Source organism: Bos grunniens, chromosome 11, assembly GCF_055505025.1.
Source record: "Bos grunniens cultivar Pamir isolate PY7600 chromosome 11, Bosgru_T2T1.0, whole genome shotgun sequence".
NCBI lineage: Eukaryota > Metazoa > Chordata > Mammalia > Artiodactyla > Bovidae > Bos > Bos grunniens.
The window spans coordinates 87636211-87652538 of record NC_141175.1 but is presented as its reverse complement, the minus strand read 5'-3'; the positions used below and the strand labels follow the sequence as shown (position 1 = coordinate 87652538).

Here is a 16328-nt window from a genome sequence, read left to right as displayed (position 1 = left end):
ATGTACAGTTTTTTTTTAGTTCAAATGTATAAGAAATAGTACAGTACAGAGACGTTCTATATGCAGGCTGAGTGATATTCCTGCATGGGTTGGTGGAGCTTTTGAGACTCCAACAAGATAATGATGTAAGGGTCTCAGCAAAGGGCCCCATGTCTAGGAGAATGGGGGCAGGAGAGTGAGGTGGGCTGAACCAGGAGGCTGTGTCCAGGTCACCCAGGGTCACTAGAGGACTTTGCTTTTTGCCAGAACAATGTGAAACAACTACAGGAAAATGTACAAACTTTTGATTGTAAGATGAATAAGGTCCAGGAATCTGGTGTATAGCACAGTGACTTTAGTTAACAATACTGTGTTATAAAGCTGGAAGTTACTCTGAGAATCGAGCTTTCATATTCTCACCATAACAACAAACTGGTAATTGTATTAGTTAAGTATATATTATTGTGGTAGACATTTCACAATATATACATGTATCAGAGTCACATTGTACACCTTAAACTTACACAGTATGTCAATTATATCTCATTAAAGCTGGAGAAAATCCGCTAACTAACCAAACAGAAAGAAAACCCAGTGAAGTGTCTTGCTATGTTCTCAGGTCACCCTCGATGTTTGAATGACTGCTCCAGTTTCTCTCTTACTCAACGTAAAGGATGAATTTTGTGAGTTATTCTAGGAGATCACCACTAGGAGATGCACAAGACTCAAGGAAGTCACAGAAAGCAAAGCTAGATGATTTTTTTTGTTCCAGGTTTATCTGAGTTTTGCAGGCTCCTTTTGTTCTAAATCTATTGAAAACTGAGGGCAAAATATCGGTTTCGCAGATCCCATTAACTCCCCAAAGTGAAAAAGTGGTTTTGCCCTTCGTTTGACCTAGTGAAACAGATGGAAGGAAAGGGCAAACCAGACTCCCTGTGATAAGGATAATAATAAATGCAGCACTCGATTACTTTTAGGGAGATGTGAACACTGTTTTGCCCCTTTGCTATTTGACCAGGAGATGATGATGATGGCAATGCAAATGGCTAACATTTATTGTGTTTTTACTTTGCTTCCTGCCAACAAATTTATATCCTTTGTTACCTTTTGTTCCCATATACGTTGTTTCAGTTCATAGATACAACAGTGTTATTATCTGCATTTTGCAGATGAGAAAACAGAAGCCTAGAGAAGTCAAGGAACTTAACCCAAGTTACCCACAAAGTAAGCAGCTGAACTGCAATTTAAACTCAAATCTCTGACCCCAAAGCTCTGACCCCTTAACTCTAAAGGGGTTGAACTATAAACTATCAGTTCAGTTCAATTCAGTCGCTCAGTCGTGTCTGACTGTCTGTGACCCCATGAACCGCAGCATGCCAGGCCTCCCTGTCCATCACCAACTCCCGAAGTCTACCCAAACCCATGTCCATTGAGTCGGTGATGCCATCCAACCATCTCATCCTCTGTTGTCCCCTTCTCCTCCTGCCCTCAATGTTTCCCAGCATCAGCTTCCTGGCTGTTTTCCCAACTTGATAAATGAGAATCTATGTGATAGAGGTTAAGCCAGTTACAGGACTTGTGCTGGGTTCCAGATGGCTCACAGAGATGTTTAGACTTGGTGTTCATTCTCCTGATCCAGAGGTTTCCAGTTCTTTGTCGTGTAGGCTCATCTGAAAAGGGACATGAGGGAAGAAAGAGGAAGAGGTGGGACTTTTTGGTAGGGATACACTAAGGGGATCTTAACACAGAGGAAAAGCCAGAAGGCTGCTGGTTGGCAGACCCTTCTATCATCAGGTCCTTGTGGGCTACAGCCACCTTGACCCTGGCTTGGGTCATGAACTAACTGGAGACTGTCTACATTTTGGTGTTGGGTAGAACAACCCACTCCAGTGATCTTGCCTGGAGAATCCCAGGGGTGGGGGAGCCTGGTGGGCTGCCGTCTATGGGGTCGCACAGAGTCAGACACGACTGAAGTGACTTAGCAGCAGCAGCAGAACAAGCTGGGGCAGATGGGGCAGCTTGAACAAAAATGTGTAACCTTGTCTGACCCCTCCTGGCTTTGGAACTGCCTGGTCAACAGTGGGTGGCAGCAATTCCTTCCTGGAAGGGACAGGTGCTTTGGGTTCCTTTCTGCCACTCTTGCTTTATTTTGTCCATAGTGCTGGAACACAAAGTTTGATGATCTTATTATCTTATTCCTGTGTTTGTAGGGATTTGTTTTACTCTGCCTAGTCTTCTATCCCCTTGCTGCTTGTCTTCATGAGAGAGGCTCACAGTTGTCACTCAGGCAACCTTCACACTTACCCCACCACATCCTTGCCATCATAATCAGCTGCCTTTGCATGGAGACTTCACCCCCACAGTGATCCAAGACTTCACCCCCACAGTGATCCAAGACTTTACCCTCACAGTGATCCAAGACTGAAGCTTGGCAGAGCCTCCTCCTGTGGTGGGTTAAGACACTGTCCCAGGGGTCTCTTCTGTAATATACTGCACTGAACTACAGGGAGAGGTGGCATATTTATCTTCTCTGGAGGGGATGAGGGGACAGACTAGCTAGTTGAAATCCTTAATTCTCTGGGAGGGCTGCTCTCTGATAGAGAGGAGTGGATTCTGGGGCAATGAGAAGGGGTCCCCAGTATTTCTATCTGTAAATTATGAATGAGAAAACCAGGCTCTAAATCCTTTCTTCCTTCCTTTCTTCTTCTTCTTTTTTTCTAATAGACTTGTAGGCACACAGGCATGTATTTCAGTTACAGTCAACAGTTTCGGTGACCTTTGTAACTTAAAAAACTATTGGACTATGGGAGGTAGTAAAGCTAGAATTAGAATAGAGCTGGCTCAACTAGTGTATAAACCATTCTGGCTGCCAGTTTCGTTTTCTGAAAATTAAAGATTTGGACAAGGAGAACTTTTGGAAATTTTAAGACTTGTTAATTCCAGCATTCTATTTTGGGGAAAAAGTGGAAATTTCAAGCTGACTTTTGGGGTAAGACAATGATATAAATCTTTAAAAACATAAAGTGGAGAAGGGTGTGGGGGTGGGTCTTTAATTTCCTGGATTTTCGTGGATTCAAAGAGTCAACTCTTGTCACAGCCACCTACGGGGTATAACCCATTATAGGTTTCTAAGCTGAATCCACATAGAATACTCTTCAGACTTGTGTGGTAGTTGTACAAAGCTGACCATTTATAACCTGCTGGGGCTTACTTATGTGTCTTAAACACTCTTAAGACAAATAAATTGTCCTAGTGGTCTATATTTGGTGCCTTTTTTTTTTTTTGCATCCCGGTGTACAGAGCTGGACTGAGCTGGCTGCTTGTTCTTGATGCAAATAAATATAATGGCCCAATTGTCTCCTCATGCCAGGGGGCGGACTTTGAGCACACCCAGAGCCCTGTGGGAGCCAACAGAAGGGAGGTGGCTATTTGGACATTTAGTCTGTAATGGAGACAAGTTAACGATCCTGCCTGGGGCATTCCAGAGCTTACTTAAGGATAAAATTGGACTCAAATTCTTCACCAGGGCTTGTAAGTTCTGTGCAATGCAGGATGGGGTGAGAGTGTAGTTAAGCACACATCCTAAAGGCATTTTAGCCTGTGAGGAAATGGCAAATCCCCTCTGTGATTTGAAAATCCCCTCTATTTTAGTATGTGGCAAGACATTGCCTTGAAAACACTGACTGCGCTGTGAGGCAGAGGGGATCAGACAAAGGCATTAGTGACTTGGTACACTTTTTGTCAAATGATGAAGCAAGGCAGGGCCTTCAGATACAAGAGGGACTAGGTCAGGAATGAGGGAGATCCATGGAAAGAACAGGTAAAAAAGAGGTGAGGGAAGAATGTACACCGCCAGGAGTGAAGTCTGTTGTAAACGGTGTATGAATATGGGCTTACCTGTAGTAACAGATGCAAGCATAAAGTTAATAATTGGAAAAACTGGGGAGGCAGGTATATGAAAACTCTATACTTTTCCCCAAATTTCTGTAAACCTAAAACATCTTCCTCAATAGAGTCTACTACTTAAAGAGACAGAGGAAGAGAGAGAGAAGGGAAAAAGAAGAAGAGGAAGAAGAAAGAAGAAGGAAAGAGAAGAAGGCTGTGGGAAAGCAGAGAGCCCTTGTCTAGGGTTGATGTGTTAAGTCTAATTGAGTGGAAAGCAGAGAAGTTTCTCAATGAGTTGGAGAGATAAAGTAGAATGTACCCTTGGCAGGAGAGAAAATGCAACGTTGGTTAGAATTTCCACAGAATCAAGGGAGCTGGGCTGCAACAAGATCAGTGCACTCAGAGAGGAGAACTTGCATCTGGCATCAAAAAGGACCATCATTCTGTGAAACTGAGTGGGAGCTAGACCTCAGGAGAAACACGTGGATGGTCCGATTAGCAACAGTAATGACACTCAATTCAGTTCAGTAGCTCAGTCGTGTCCGACTCTTTGTGAACCCATGAATCGCAGCACGCCAAGCCTCCCTGTCCATCACCAACTCCTGGAGTTCACCAGGACTCACGTCCATCGAGTCAGTGATGCCATCCAGCCATCTCATCCTCTGTCGTCCCCTTCTCCTCCTGCCCCCAATCCCTCCCAGCATCAGAGTCTTTTCCAATGAGTCAACTCTTCACATGAGGTGGCCAAAGGACTGGAGTTTCAGCTTTAGCATCATTCCTTCCAAAGAACACCCAGGGCTGATCTCCTTCAGAATGGACTGGTTGGATCTCCTTGCAGTCCAAGGGACTCTCAAGAGTCTTCTCCAACACCACAGTTCAAAAGCATCAATTCTTTGGCGCTCAGCCTTCTTCACAGTCCAACTCTCACATCCATACATGACCACAGGAAAAACCATAGCCTTGACTAGACGGACCTTTGTTGGCAAAGTAATGTCTCTGCTTTTGAATATGCTATCTAAGTTGGTCATAAGTTTCCTTCCAAGGAGTAAGCGTCTTTTAATTTCATGGCTGCAGTCACCATCTGCACTGATTTTGGAGCCTAAAAAAAGAAAGTCTGACACTGTTTCCACTGTTTCCCCATCTATTTCCCATGAAGTGATGGGACTGGATGCCATGATCTTCATTTTCTGAATGTTGAGCTTTAGGCCAACTTTTTCACTCTCCTTTTTCACTTTCATCAAGAGGCTTTTGAGTTCCTCTTCACTTTCTGCCATAAGGGTGGTGTCATCTGCGTATCCGAGGTTATTGATATTTCTCCCGGCAATCTTGATTCCAGCTTGAGCTTCTTCCACTCCAGTGTTTCTCATGATGTACTCTGCATATAAGTTAAATAAACAGGGTGACAATATACAGCCTTGACGTACTCCTTTTCCTATTTGGAACCAGTCTGTTGTTCCATGTTCAGTTCTAACTGTTGCTTCCTGACCTGCATACAGCTTTCTCAAGAGGCAGGTCAGGTGGTCTGGTATTTCCATCTCTTTCAGAATTTTCCACAGTTTATTGTGATCCACACAGTCAAAGGCTTTGGCATAGTCAATAAAGCAGAAATAGATGTGTTTCTGGAACTCTCTTGCTTTTTCCATGATCCAGCGGATGTTGGCAATTAGATCTCTGGTTCCTCTGCCTTTTCTAAAACCAGCTTGAACATCAGGAAGTTCATGGTTCACATATTGCTGAAGCCTGGCTTGGAGAATTTTGAGCATTACTTTACTAGTGTGTGAGATGAGTACAATTGTGCAGTAGTTTGAGCATTCTTTGGCATTGCCTTTCTTTGGGATTGGAATGAAAACTGACCTTTTCCAGTCCTGTGGCCACTGCTGAGTTTTCCAAATTTGCTGGCATATTGAGTGCAGCACTTTCACAGCATCATCCTTTAGGATTTGAAATAGCTCAACTGGAATTCCATCACCTCCACTAGCTTTGTTCGTAGTGATGCTTTCTAAGGCCTACTTGACTTCACATTCCAGGATGTCTGGCTCTAGGTAAGTGATCACACCATTGTGATTATCTGGGTCATGAAGATCTTTTTTGTACAGTTCTTCTATGTATTCTTGCCACCTCTTCTTAATATCTTCTGCTTCTGTTAGGTCCATACCATTTCTGTCCTTTATCGAGCCCACCTTTGCATGAAATGTTCCCTTGGTATCTCTAATTTTCTTGAAGAGATCTCTAGTCTTTCCCATTCTGTTATTCTCCTCTATTTCTTTGCATTGATCGCTGAAGAAGGCTTTCTTATCTCTTCTTGCTATTCTTATCTCTTCTTGCTATTCAGTAATGACACTAGTGCGTGCTAAGTTGCTTCAGTCATGTCCAACTCTTTGCAACCCTATGGACCATAGCCGACCAGGCCCCTCTGTCCATGGGATTCTTCAAGCAAGAATGGTGAAGTGGGTTGCCATGCCCTCCTCTAGGGCTCTTCTTGACCCAGAGCTCGAACCACAAGTCTATTACATCTTACTCTTTGGCAGGCGGGTTCTTTACCACTAGCGCCACCTGGGAAGCCTAATGATACTAGTAACTGTCCCTTATTAAGCACTTTACCCTTGGGCTTTCTTGGTGGCTCAGACGTTAAAGAATCTGCCTGCGATGTGGGAGACCTGGGTTTGATCCCTGGGTTGGGAAGATCCCCTGGAGGAGGACATGGCAACCCACTCTAGTATTGTTGCCTGGAGAATCCCATGGACAGAGGAGCCTGGCAGGCTACAGTCCATGGGGTCACAAAGAGTTGGACATGACTGAGCGACTAAGCACAGCACACTGTTTTGTTAAGTAATCCTTCCCTTGAAAACCCACCACAGTGGGCATTGTTTTTTTTTTTTTTTTAATCTCCACTTCTTGAATGAAGAAGTTAAGTAACTCACCGAGGGTCACACAGCTCGCAAGTGTCAGGGCCAGGGTTGGAATGAAATTAACTAGTGTTACAGGCTGAGTCCTAACTGTTGTGCTTTATTCCTTGAGAGTGGCTCTCAGAATGGTTTCTTGCTTCAGAAGCATACTTAAAAGCTCTTAGTCAGGGTGCCTATCATGAAATTGTGCTTTTAATATTTTGCCTCTCTGATTTATTTCTGTGGTAGAAATAAATTAGAGAGGCAAAATACCTCTCTAATAATTCCCACATACCTCCTTATGCTACAAAAAAACTTCAGTTGTCTGATGACCTCTGTTTGCTTGTGCTGGAGAGAAACACAGGATGAACTATGCTGTCAAAGAAAGAGGCAAAAACAGTGGCTTTCTTTTTCTTTTTTTTTTTTTTCATAGTGAAAAATCAATCCCTGTTTGTTGTAATCAATTTTGAATGATAAGCATAAAGAATAGGCCCATGGTTATTATTCCTAATTTTGAAAGGGGAACAGGATTCCTTCTGACAGCTGTGTGTGGTTAAGCACGTGCAGTAGATTTACTGAGCCATGACGTGTGCCCAGCATTGGACCTGGTATGGAGGAAGGAAAAATATACCAGGCCCAGTCCCTGTTCTAAAGGAGATCATGATCATGACAAATGTGTGGAAACAAAGAACTCTACTTTGCGTGATAAACTTGCAACTCTGTTTAATACCCACATCCCATGCAGTTCACACCACTTCTGACCGCTGAGAACTCACAGGCTGGAGGCTCCACGTCTTCTAGAATACATTGTAGCACCAGATCACAGCTGCTGAGTCTTCATTCTGAGTCAATATCCTGGTGATTTACATGCTGAACGAAAATGGCCCAGATGAGGAAGTCAAAGCTGCGTGCAAAACCAAACCCACACATACTCCTGGTATCACGCTTCGCTCACACCCCATTCTTGGCTGCCTCCCGTCTTGGAGAGACATAGAGGAGGAGGCGACTCAGACCCTGATGGATTCAACTTCAAGTCACTCTAGATGCAGAGGGTTTGTTCTGTGCCAGATGTGATGATGATAGGCTGGGTCCCTGGGGAGCCAATAGGATTTGGCTCACCCAGCCATGGAGTTCCCAGATGAGTCAGTCCTAGCTTATCCACCATGCCTTCTATTGAGGCCCAAATAAATTACCATAAACCCATGGTGACTCGAGGAGTGGTGTTCTCAGAGACTTGATGTGAATGCAACCTTTCCCTCAGAGTTCACAGGGACCAGTACTGAACAGGTCAGCCACATGTAATCCAGACTAACGTGTCTAGCTGCCAGCTACAGAGCTGTGCAGGCAAGAAGACCCGTAGGTACACACTGGACATGCATATGTTATCAGAGACTTGGGTGGTTGCTCACTCCTCTAAACTGATTACCCGTAATTTGGAAGTATACTGCTCATGTTGAATAATTCATTTAGCAAATATTATTATTTTTTTTATTTTTAAAATTTTAATTGGAGGCTAATTACTTTACAATATTGTAGTGGTTTTTGCCATACATTGACATGAATCAGCCATGGGTGTACACGTGTTCTCCATCCTGAACCTCTCTCCAACCTCCCTGCTCAGGGTCATCCCAGTGCACCAGCCCTGAGCACCCTGTCTCATGCATCGAACCTGGACTGGCGATCTGTTTCACATATGATAATATACATGTTTCAATGCTATTCTCTCAGATCATCCCACCCTTGCCTTCTCCCACAGAGTCCAAAAGTCTGTTCTTTACATCTGTGTCTCTTTCATTTAGCAAATATTATAAACTGTTTTGTATCATACACAGTTTTAGGTGCTGGAGATATAGCAGTGAACAAAATGTTAGCCATTGTGCATGTCAATTTTATCTCAGTAAAGTGTTTTTTTTTTTTTAATAATTTTATTTTATTTTTAAACTTTACATAATTGTATGTTTTGCCAAACATCAAAATGAATCCGCCACAGGTATACATGTGTTCCCCATCCTGAACCCACCTCCTTCCTCCCTCCCCATACCATCCCTCTGGGTCGTCCCAGTGCACTAGCCCCAAGCATCCAGTAAAAAATATGGAACGCTTCACGAATTTGCGTGTCATCCTTGCGCAGGGGCCATGTTAATCTTCTCTGTATCATTCCAATTTTAGTATATGTGCTGCCGAAGCGAGCACTGTTTTTTTTTTTTTAATGTAGCCATTGTGGATCTTACATTTCGAGTGTGTGTGTGTACGCGTCTGTGTGTGTCTATGTGTGTGGGTGTGTATGAGAGACAGAGAATCATTCAATCAGTTAAATGTCTAGCATTTTAGATGATAAGTGTGATATAGAAAAATTTTAAATGGACAAGAGGGGAAGAGGATGGTCTTGGTAGCTGTGAGGTGGCAGTTTTCAATAGAGAGACATTTAATGGAAGTGATTAAGTCGTGTGATCATTTGTGGAAGAGCATTCTAGGGACTTCCCAGGTGGTAAAAACCCGCCTGCCACTTCATGAGACATTAGAGAGCAGGTTCGATCCCTGGGTTGGGAAGATCCCCTGGAGTAGGGCATGGCAACCCACTCCAGTGTTCTTGCCTGGAGACTCCCATGGACAGAGGAGCCTGGCGGGCTACAGTCCATGGGGTTGTAAAGAGTCGGACACGGCTGAAGCAACTTGGCAGACGCATGGCGCACATGCATTCCAGGCTGAGTAAAGAGCAGAGGCTCTGAGGAGGGGCTTGGATAGTATATTCAAGGACCCCAGGGGAGAGTGAGGGAAGGGCAAAGAAGGGAGATGAGGTTAGAGAGGCCAAACTGGCTTTGGCTTTTCCTGTGAGAGAAAAAGGGAGCAACTTTAAGATTTGGGAGGGTGTTACATGATCTGACTTTCATTTTAGAAAGATAAAGCTGGATGCTCTGCTGAGAAAAGACTGGGGAAGGGGTCCAGGGTAGAAGTAAGGAGATAAATTAGAAGCTACGGTAACATTCTGAATGACAGACAATGAATACTTGGACCACAGTGGTAGCAGTGGAGGTGGTGACAAATAGATGGATCTGGATACATTTTGTAGGTTGTGTCAATAGGATTTCACAAGAGATCAGATAGAAGATGTTAGAGAAAGAGAGGAGTCAAGCGTCTGAGCAGCAGGAAGGGTGAACTTGATGTTAACTGAATATGTGGAAGAAAGGGGAGGAGCAGACTTGGGGGCAGATATCAGAAGCTCAGTTCAGCCCATGTAAGTTCGAGATGTTTATGAGACATCCTAATGGAGATGGCTATTTTATACAAGTCTGGAGTTCAGAGGACAGGTCTGGGCTAGAGATAAATTATGCTTTGCCAAAGAGAGGGGGTATTTACAGCTATAAGCCTGGATGAGATCACCAACGTGGTGAGTGTAAACAGAAGAAGCCAGCACAGCTTCTAGGGCTCTGCCTTCATTCCAACCAGTGCAGGCACACGAGGGGCATGGGCTTTCCTTTAGTTGTGTAGTTGTCCCATGGGAGTAAGACTGTCTTCAGCTTTTACCCTCTGCTTGAATGAATGGTTATTTCAGCACGGGTGGTCAGGACTGGCTGGGATATTAGAGATCATTTCAGGTAGAATCACCTTATTTTGGAGATAGAGAAGCTGAGCCATAAAGAAGTAAATTGCTCTCTGTACTTAAGCTCACTGTAGAAGGTGTGTGTGTGTGTGTGTGTGTGTGTATACTGTGGTAGGCATGGAGGTGCTCCCCAGGTGTTGGGTGTCTTCTCCCACTTGCTAAGCAGGTAAGTGACCCTGCCTTTTTTCAGTTGTGGACTCCTCCAGAGTCATTGGATCTGAGAAGTGGAGGTTAGGCTTTGGAGCTGAGATGGGGTCAAACTTGAAAGTTTGCTTTTATCCCTTCTCCTCCTTTTGAGATGCAAGTGCTCTTAGATTCTGTAACAGGTTCTCTTTGAGAGATGATTAGATCTTGCATCTTAAATACTTGGGTGGATCTTGTATTTTCTGTGCTAATTCTTTCAGGAATAATTGCACTTGAAATCTGTAACCTTCCACAGTGGAGTGGAAGACTTGGCAGTGCTGGGGTTGCAGCTGAAGGGGTGACTGATAGAGTTGTATAAAGCACTCAATTCATGGTCTTTCCCTTATACTTCCCTGAGATATGGAAAGCATACAAGAGTGACATGAGATGGGCTGCTTTAGCCTACATTATGAACCACACTACAGAGATTCTGGGCACCCAGGGCTGGAAGCTAGGAGCTTAAATCAGGAAATAAAACAACAATAACAGAATTTGTGGTTAAGACTATGTATTGTTTACATGCATTAACTCAATTATTTAAAACATTCCATAAAGGGAGATGTCATTTTCTTTATTTTACGAATGGGGAAATTCAGGTTCAGAGGTAGTCAGAAGACAAATAACTAGAGAGGAGAAGAAGCAAGTTTTGAACTCTGGCCTCTAAGACTATACAAAGCCACACTGAGTAGTAGCTGTAAAAGGATTAAATCTATTACATATCACGAAAGCATAAGCTTTGAAACAAAACAGTTGGTTTTAAATCCTGGCTCTGCCATTTACTGGGTGTGAGATCTTGGGTAAGTCATTTAGCTTATCCTGGGTTTCCTGTGAAGGGTTGCTAGGAAGATTTAGTGAGATAATGTATGATTAAGACATAGCATGGTGCCTGTTTACCTCAGCTCGTAAAGAATTCGCCTGCATTGTAGGAGACTCTGGTTCAATTCCTGGGTCAGAAAGCTCCCCTGGAAAAGGGATAGGTTACACACTCCAGTATTCTTGGGCTTCCCTGGTGGCTCAGACAATAAAGAGTCTGCCTGCAATGCAAGAATCTTGGGTTTGATCCCTGGGTTGGGAAGATCCCCTGGAGGAGGGCATGGCAACCCACTCTAGTATTCTAGCCTGGAGAATCCCCACAGACAGAGGAGCCTGCTGGCCTATCCTCCATGGGCTTTCAAAGAGTCAATCAGACTGAGTGACTAGGCACATAGCACATGGTGCCTGGTGCTTTATACGTGATGAATTAATGGTAGAAATAGCCAAAATTCTAGTTGCCAAGAGGCTGGGCTGCAGCCCAATCATCCCCTGGGATGATACTGGTTATTTAGTGTGAGCATCTGCATGAACTGGTTGATGCTTATGGTCTGGAGGGTTCAGGAAAGACTTGAGTCTTAACTAGGGCCTTCAAAGATGGGGAGAATTATTTTTTCACTGAGAATCAAAAACTTACCAGAAAATTTCATCATTCATTTTTCTGCTATCAATTCATTTTGAAAAGTGTTTATTAGGTGAGAAAATGTATTAGGCATTTCTTTTTTTGAACTGGTTAGCTATACATTTTGGGGGCTTCCCAGGTGGAATAGTCATAAAGAATCTGCCTGCCAATGCAGGAGATGCAAGAGACATAGGTTTGATCCCTGGGTCGGGAAGAGACTTTGGAGCAGGAAATGGCAACCCACTCCAGATTTTTTGCCTGGGAAATCCCATGGACAGAGGAGTCTGGGGGGCTACAGTCCATGGGGTTGCAAAGAGTCGGACATGACTGAGCATGCACGCACAGCTATACAATTTGAAGAATCTTTAAATAGAAAATATTTGGGTCACATTTTAAACAGAAACCCTGAAAGTATAATCCATTAATTTAGTTCTTTCACTGCCTGACAGTTTCAGGAAAAGAGAAAAACTTTTCTTGATTTATTGTTTTATATATTTTAGTCAGGACTAAAAATGGGCTCTTGATATTTTTACTGGTCTCTTTAGAATATCTTGTGCAGAAAATTTTCATGAGGAATTCATCTCCTCAATTTTATCAATCAGTTGTAAAACAAAAACTATTTAAATAGTGAAAGGGTTCCTGAACCCAGTAAACCTGTCAGGCTGTTAGGGCTCTGATAATGACGCTGGAGTTAAATATATCAAAACTGTTGCAACACAAAGCAAATTTTCTCCTTAGGGAGCTCACAGCTGGCTTATTTCGAATTTACTGAGGTTTCAGACATTCTGCTGAAGTCAATTTAAATCGCCCTGACTCACTCTCCAAAGTGTACATGTGGGTCTTTGTGGTTGTTGTCAGTGTTAAGATTCCTAGCTCTTTCCTTTGCCAGCATCAGGGGACCCCTCATCTCTGTGTTTTTGAGGTAACCACAAGAGCTGAGCTCACATTTGTAATGGTAATGGACTGAGCAATCAAGAAGTTGGAATTATCAGGATGCATAAAAGGGCAAGACCCAACTCTGTATGACTAGGAGAGATGCACTTGGAATATAAAAATACCAAGAGCTTGAAAATAAATGACAGGAACAAGATGTACCATAAAAATGGCATATGAAGGCTGAGGTGGCTATGATTAATATCAGATAAAATAGATTTCAAGAAAGAGTGTTGCCAGAGATAAAAAGGAATGATAAGGAAAACAAACCAGATATAAATGTGTATGTCCTTAAAAATAGCCTCAAAGTATAGAAAGTAAAAATGGGCATAAATATGGGGAGATATTCCAGAATATTTAGTAGGAGATTTTATTAACAGTCTCTTACGAATTTATAAGATGACTAGCCAAAAGTCAGTAAAGACAGAGGACCTTAACACATAATCAACTATCTCAGCCTAATTGATAATTATAAGATCTTTCACACAATAACTGCAAAATAAACATGTATTTTAGGGCACAACCCACATTTGTTTTATTGTAGATGATTTATTTACCAATATGTACCATATTGGGGCCATACAAAACCTTACTAAATTCATAAGGACTGAAATAGTACAGATATATTCTTTGACCACAATAAAATTAAATAGAAGCCAGTATTAAGATGGGCTTCCCAGCTGGCACTAGTGGTAAAGAACCTTCCTGCCAATGGAAAAGATGTAAGAGACATGGTTCAGTCCCTGGGTTGGGAAGATCCCCTGCAGGAGGGCATGGCAACCCACTCCCGTATTCTTGCCTGGAGAGTCCTATGGACAGAGGAGCCTGGAGGGCTATAGTCCATAAGGTCACAGAGTTGGACATGGCTGAAGTGACTTAGCATGCAAGCAACATTAACATATCTGGGTGAATCCCAAATATTTTGCAATTAAAAACCATGTTTTAAAATATTAATGATCCAAAGAAAAAGTCACAAAATAAATTAGAATATATTTTAACTCAGTACCACATATCAAAATTTGTGAGTTGCAGATGAAGAAGTGTTTAAAGGGAAATTTATGGTTTTAAATGTTCATAATAGGAAAGAAAAAAAAAAAAGAGCATGATGTAAGGTGCCACTTAAAGACACTAAAGAAAAAGAAGAGCAAAGTAAATCTAAAGTGTGTGAAAGGAAGAAAGTAAAAAAGACAAGAGCAAATATCACCAACACAGAAACAGATGATTCAAAAGTAGGCTCTTTGAAATGACTAGCAAAATGGATATAAACTCCTAATTAATTAAGGAAATAAACATAAATCACCAATACTGGGAAAGAAAGAGGAATTATCACTATAGATCTTACAAATCTTAAAGCAAAAATAAGAGAATATTCTGAAAAAAATGTATGGCAATAATTAGATATTTTCGATGAAATAAATTCCTTGAAAAATACAACTAAAATTGATATAAGATGAAACAAAATGTGAATAGTTTCTTTAGTAATGGAATGGAATTCATTATCAAAAATCTTGCTACAATGAAAAAACTCCAAGCTCAAATGGTTCACTGGTGAATTCTATGTACTATTCAAAGGAATATTAACCCAAACTCTTTTGAATAAAGGAGAATCTGTTCTAGCTTGTGTTTTGAGGCCAGCATAACCCTGATACCCAAACTTGAGAAAGAGAATACAGAAAAAACTCCCCCTAACAGACCATTATTCCTCATAAACCTGACTGCAAAAATCCTAAGATTTAGTAAATTGAATCCAATACTATATAAAAAGGATAATACAAAATTGAAGCACTGATTTTAAAATTTGTATAGAAATGCAAATGAAAAAGCCAAAGCAAATTTAAAAAGAAAACAAAACAAAGTTCAGGGGCATATACTACCTTATTTTAAGATTTACTATTAAGTTAAAGTAATTAACATTATAGTATTTGTGAAAAGAGAGTCATATAAGATCAATAGAAGTAAAGAGCTCAAGAGTAGGGAATAGAGTCCAGAAATAGTTGTACATAAGTATGTTCAACTAGTTTTCAGCAAATGGTGCTGGAGTAACTAATCTCCATAGGAGAAGAGAGAGCATCAGCCCTTATTTTTTTCCATACACAAAATTAACTCAAAATTAATCAGACATAACTGTAAAAGCCAATAATATAAAAATTTTAAAAGAAAACATGAAAGAAAACTCTCTGACTTTGGGTAGCAAGAATTTCTCAGAACACATGAAGGACAAACCACAAAAGAAAAAAAATGATAAACTGGATTTCATTAAAATGAAAAACTTTTGCTTATCCACAGACACCATTGGGAAAATAAAAATGCAGGACATGGAATAGGAGAAAATTTTTGCAATGCATATATCTGAGAATGCATATATCTGATTCAGTTCCAGAGGATATACAGAGTTCATCTTGCAACTGAATAATAAGATGTACAACTCAGTTTTAAAAATGAGCAAAAGATTTGCACATAGAAATATAAAATGGTTCTATTTTGGAAGAGCACACAGTGTTTTAAAAAGTTAAACATATACTGATTTACCAACCAGATAACTCTCCTAGGCATTAACCCAAGAGAAATAAAAGCTTGTATACACAAAGAGGTTTGTACACAAAATGCACGTAGCACCATTATTCATGATCACCCAAAGCTGAATGCCACCCAAATGTCCACTGGTGTTTGCTGATTGGAAAAGCAAAATGTGATATACCAGCAGAAAATTACTATTGATAAATTACTCAGCAATTAAACAGAATGAACTCCTGGCAGATGTAATAACATGGTTGATCAAGTCATTATGGTGAATGAAAGAAGCCAGATGCTAGGTTACATATGGTATGATTATATATATTTTATAATATATATATAATATGTATAAAATTATATACTTTATATATAAAATTCTAAAAAATATATAAAATATATATAAAACTCTAAAAATGAAAACAAATCTATAGTTATGAAAAGTGGAGGCTGGGGTGAAGAGAAAGAAGAACCTTTCAAAGTAATGGAAATGTTTTATGTTTTTTGAAGGGTTGTTTAGAGCATATATATACAGTTGTCAAAAGTCATCAATTCTAAACTATAAGTGGTTTATAATATTTAAATTATACTTCAATAGATTGATTTAAAAAAAGAAATTCTTCAAAGCAAGAAAAAGAAGGTATTAACAAAGAGTGCAATTGATAGTTCAATTAATAAAATAATAGATGGCTGAATCTGTACCACAGTCCTTTAATTAATAATTAATTTTTATTTTCTACCATTGATATCATGAAATTCCATGTTAGAATAGTTAACCTAATGAATAAATTAATGAATTACCATGTATACCAACATTATAATAGAAACCCCACAATCAATTTAAAAATTTCAGAGTTAAAAAACAGAAAATATATTAGTGATTAAAACCAACTGACTTTTGTATATTGAGAATAAAGGT

At 40.8% G+C, this 16328-nt stretch overlaps 1 long non-coding RNA gene, 1 other non-coding gene and 1 pseudogene across 3 annotated transcripts in view; 1 reads left to right on the top strand and 2 right to left on the bottom strand.

Moving 5' to 3' along the window:
- The window catches only part of LOC147363499 (uncharacterized), a 78056-nt gene that overhangs the window by 16317 nt on the left and 45411 nt on the right, over positions 1-16328 (top strand). The window lies entirely within an intron of this gene.
- Positions 1-16328, bottom strand: part of LOC147363500 (uncharacterized) — a 39984-nt pseudogene that overhangs the window by 6589 nt on the left and 17067 nt on the right.
- Positions 8836-8942, bottom strand: LOC147363501 (U6 spliceosomal RNA). The gene has a single exon (XR_015137522.1). It is a non-coding gene; the product is annotated as a U6 spliceosomal RNA (small nuclear RNA).